Source organism: Choloepus didactylus, chromosome 16 (assembly GCF_015220235.1).
Source record: "Choloepus didactylus isolate mChoDid1 chromosome 16, mChoDid1.pri, whole genome shotgun sequence".
NCBI classification, from domain to species: Eukaryota; Metazoa; Chordata; class Mammalia; order Pilosa; family Megalonychidae; genus Choloepus; species Choloepus didactylus.
In genome coordinates this window covers 68,855,028-68,859,840 of record NC_051322.1, presented here as the reverse complement: position 1 = coordinate 68,859,840, position 4,813 = coordinate 68,855,028, and the positions used below count along the sequence as shown (strand labels likewise).

At 43.0% G+C, this 4,813-nt stretch overlaps 1 pseudogene; it reads right to left on the bottom strand.

The window, feature by feature from the left end:
* Positions 1–3,187: 3,187 nt before the first annotated feature.
* On the bottom strand, positions 3,188–4,228 carry LOC119511305 (annotated as a pseudogene).
* Between the last annotated feature and the right edge of the window lie 585 nt (positions 4,229–4,813).

Genomic DNA, 4,813 nt, shown 5'->3' with positions numbered 1-4,813 from the left:
AAAGTTTCACTGCCACTTAGAATGTCAAACAAGCTTGGACAAGCCAAACTGAGTGCAGGTTTTAATTCTGATAGTGACAGTTATTTAAAACATCAATCAGTTTTGAGACTCCGGATGTTATGCAAGCACCTCCTGTGCCCGCAGGCTTGGACATGATCTCGTGCCTCACTTTGTGGGCTAAAAGTCCAGCTCCCAGCCCATGAGGCCCTTTATTTGGGTGTGATTCTCCCTGGGCCACAGAAGTTTCAGCTCTTACTTGCTGGACTCTGTGTGGAAATCTGTTTTTTAGAGGGTTCTATTTTATTCAGAAGGTTTATGTGTTCTGAGCAAGATGGTGGAGGGAGGGCGATGAATCTCTTCCTTGTATCTCAGTCCACTAGAATGACTGAAAATCGTGATTCTTGGAAGCCTGCCTGACTTCATTAGTTTCCTGCAAGGGCCAGTAGCAGCTGTTCAGTTTTAAAGCTCATGTTCCCTATTGCACATCCCTCTAAGTTCCTGCTTTCTACCTGAGAGAGAACTTTTATCTTAGTTGGTTTATATAGTGGAGATCACTGGTGGATGAAATGTCAAGTTCCTGCTGGATGCATTCTGTCCATTTCTCCTGGGGGAGGTTTTTCAGGTTCTTTCTCCACTGGCCTTCCATGGAGAAAAGGACCTTTTGCACATCAATTACCTCCAAAACTCAATGAAGATAATTGCCACCAGTGAAATAGATTTTATTCTTGCCATGGCCATTGTAATGTGGCTGTTCACGCTTTTGTAAAAAAGGATGAAAATGACACCAAAACCTGAGGTGTCTTCTTTGTGATGTTTTTATGGGTCAAAAGAGGCCGGAGATGTTGTGGGGACTTTGGCAATCGCACGCTAACAGAACCGCTCCGATCACATTTCCTTTTCTTCTGGGCTGATTCTCAATGAGGTCTCCAGGGAGCTCTACCATGGGACAAGCAATGAGCCAGTCATGAGGGAAAAGAGCCCCCCAAAGGATCTGTATAACAGATCCTTGGCAATAAAGGAATAGAGAGCAATAACTACAAAAAATGGAGACAAAAATGCAGAGAGCCATCAGCTCTATTTTCAGCAACACAGGTGGAATAGAGTTTTAAGAAATTTGATTCTAGGCCATTCAAAGCTCTCCTCCTGATTTCAACATGCGGGGTCTCCTGTATTTGTTCTGTCTAATCAGTAATTCCTTCTCTGGAAAAAAGAAAAGATGATATCCTCCCCACCCCCCACCCCTGCAAGTTACTTAAACTGGAAAAGGTTCACTTAGAAACTAAGAAAGATGCTATGGCTTAAACACTTAGCAAACATCCTTTCCTTCTAGATGGAAAGCTGGGGGCAATAACGGGCTTAAAGGCATTCTGATTGTAGCTAGAAGTGATTAAAATGCTGCCTGTGAGCTTAAATATAAACACGGATGGTGCTTTTATGGTGTTCTGTGCACTTAAGTTTTCTCCTTAGCTCAGCTCTTTCTCCAAAAGAATTGGAAAGACTGGCTATTCCCCATTGTACCACATCTATAAATCTGTCTGTGCTTGTCTGCTATCCTGTCACAGAACTGTGATATGGTTAATGGGTGCTTTTGATTGCTAGGGATCGATGGCAGAAACCCCAGCTCTATCTCAGGTCGCCTGTGTCACCTTGACTTACCCTCTCCGAGTTCATTCGCTTGTCTTTAAATAGTCAGAAGAAAAATGTGAGCCAACCACAATCCCATCCAAAGGGCGAATGCTGGGGAAAATCCAAACTAAAACAAGATATAGCAAAGCAGAATTCATTGAAGTCTGAAAGCCTCTGACATCAGCGGATGCATAGGGTCATCACAGAGGATGAAGCTATGAGATTTAGCTAATCCCACTAATCTGGGGTTCTGGAAACTTGGGCTGTAATCAAAAGATAGCACACGCCTGACTCTATGCTAGTTAGAATGCTTTTAAGCAGCACGGATATAGAGGCATTTGCAAAATGAGGACATCCAGCCATCTGTTACCTTCTCTGATCACCTGACCCAAACTTCTCATCAGCTCCTTTGAAACTGCAGTTCTGCAGACTGCACCAAAGGGACCAGGCTGTGAGAAAAAAAAGAGATCAAAGAAAAAATGTTTCCAGAGCAGTTTGGATACTTCTGTGCCTCTACAATGAATATTTTTGGCAAATACATTGCTTCATCTTCTGGAGGAGGAAGCCAAACATTTTATTGGTCTGGATTTGTTTTATCTGTCTCTGATCAAAAGTTACTTATTTATTTATTTGTCTGTCTGTTCATCCATTCATCCAATATTTATTGAACACATATAACATGTCCTCACCATGTCCACCTTCTTGGGCATCCTTCCTTGGCCACATGGCCAACTAGTCTCACCAAGCTATTTCCTTTCCTTTTTTTTTTTTTTAATTTTTAATTTTTTACTTTTTCAGCAGTTTCATCAAGATGCATCCACACACCACACAATCCATCCAAAGTGCACTACCAGTGGTACACGGTACCATCACATAGTTTTGTGCGTTTGTCACCACAATCAGTTCCAGAACACCCCCATCTCTCCAAAACAAAACAAAACAAAACAGAGAATCCCAAATAGCATTTTTTTTTAAATGGAAAAAAAAAACACAACCCCAAACATCACATACCCCTTATTCCCCACTACCATTGACCCTCAGGATTGCTGCGGCACACTTGACCGTGGGAAGAATATCAGAATACCACTTTTTAACTATAGTCCATAGTCTGCAAGCAGTGCACTCTTTCCTATATATCACTCCACCAACAGCTCTTTGCAGTAGTGACATACACCCATTCCAGTTCATGAAAGATCATTCCTATAGGTGTACTCCCAATCACCGTCATCGTCTACTACAGGGTTCACTGTGCCACACAGTCCCATGCTCCATCCTCCAGGTCTCCCTCTGGGGACACACTCAACTCCAAACCTCCCCGCTCAACCACAGTCACATCTACAACTCAGTGCTGTCAACCACCATCACCCCCATCCGTCTCCAAACACTCCAACTCAACCCAGTCAAAAGTCCTGCACACACTAAGCATCTGCTTCCCATTTTCACAGTATCTTAATCTAGGACAAAACATTAAAATAACTGAGTACATATGTAAAGTACCATATATTACAATCAGTCACCCATCCTCTGATTCCATGTTAGGGGATCCCAGGCTAAAACCATGTTATTGTGCCCATATCAACGTTGAGTCAACCAATCCATTCGGATTCCGATCAGTAGGAGAAGGACATTCTTTATTCTTGCATTTGGCTGAATAAATTATGTAAATGCTTCTCATTAGGAAAATTCCAGCAAAGACTGAGAAATAACTTCCATAAATCAAAAACTGAATGCTGATTGGCAGGTGGAGCCCTCCTGATCCACCACAATCACAGTTAGGGTGGTCTGGATCACCAAGGCCACGAAGGTGTTGATTCCAAACACCAGGGCGTAGCGTTCCATGCTCAGGTTAACTGTGATCTGAAATGCCATTATGGTTATAAGAAACATGTAACTTGACTTGAATATCAAAAGACCAGCATAGTTCAACCAAATATTAGTTGTGTAATGCTTGAGAAAACAGAGAACCTGCACCTGCTGCTGAGAAGATCCTCAGAGCTAACTCTTCCAAAATATCCCAGTTGACTTTCATGTAGCCTGCTGAGAAGGCTGCCCTGGCTCCTCCAAAGGTTGCAAGGACCTCCACCATTCCATTATATATTGTATAACTTTGGGATGGTAACTTCTCATCCCACAGGATTTGAACATAGCTCAAAACCTGGTAAAAACCTGCTGTGGATAAAGCCCGCTAGAGGAACCAGTAAAAAGATGCTTCGAGGAGTAGCACTCCTTCAAGTCTTGAACCACTGTGTAACAACTCTCAAAGCCACATTTTTCAGTGTTGGGCTGCCCAACTGGCGATCATCCACAGGCCCTGAAATGTTGAGTGACTCTTGGCAGACTGGTTGGTGATCCTTATGGGGCTCGGCTAAGACGGCATCTTTTCCTGATGGCTTTTGAGGAGCTTCTCTCCTGGGTTTTGCATGGCAGAACATACTCTTCTTGGGCATCAGCAGAAAAGGGGAGAAAACAAAGGCCACAGAGACAGAGGCCAAGGATATTACGTTGATTTAAAAGTACAAGTTGGCCAGGGATACCAGCACCTGGGCCAACATGGAGACCGCATGTAGGCCACCAGTGTCACGCTCTGTTCTGACGGTTTCATCATTGAGAAAAATGCAAATAAGCCAAGAATTACTGTGAGGAAAACTCAGGAACGGCTTGGTCAAGTTTGGTCACAATCCATGTCTAGTTAAACTTTTCTGAATTCTGCCTGTTTTTATTCCTTTCTGCACTGAGTTCCAAATGCTGCTTCTCTTGCCATCAATATCTATGATTGTCTCTTTTCCTTTTGCATCAATCGATTCTACAAAAAGGAAACAGAAATGGGTGGCAGTATGGGTGCTTTCATGCTGGTAGATTTTCAAATGTTCTATTTGCAAGTCTCCCTTCAATTTTCAAGAAGTGTGAGTACTTTCAGATGTTATCTCATCCACACGAGAGAGAGGTGCTCTCTCCAGTTTCCAGAGAGGGAAATGCTAAGATTTATTCATCCTGTAAATAAATATTGGTTGACCATTAGCTTGATACTGGGTACTTCCCAGGCGCTGGGAAAGATGAATAGGAAATGCTCAGATCCAATCAGAAAACTAATGAATCACAGTTGCCCTACATCCTTGTCACCAAAGTGAAGTCTCTGGACCAGTAGCATGGATATAACCTGGGAGCAGAATTTCAGACCCTGCCCCAG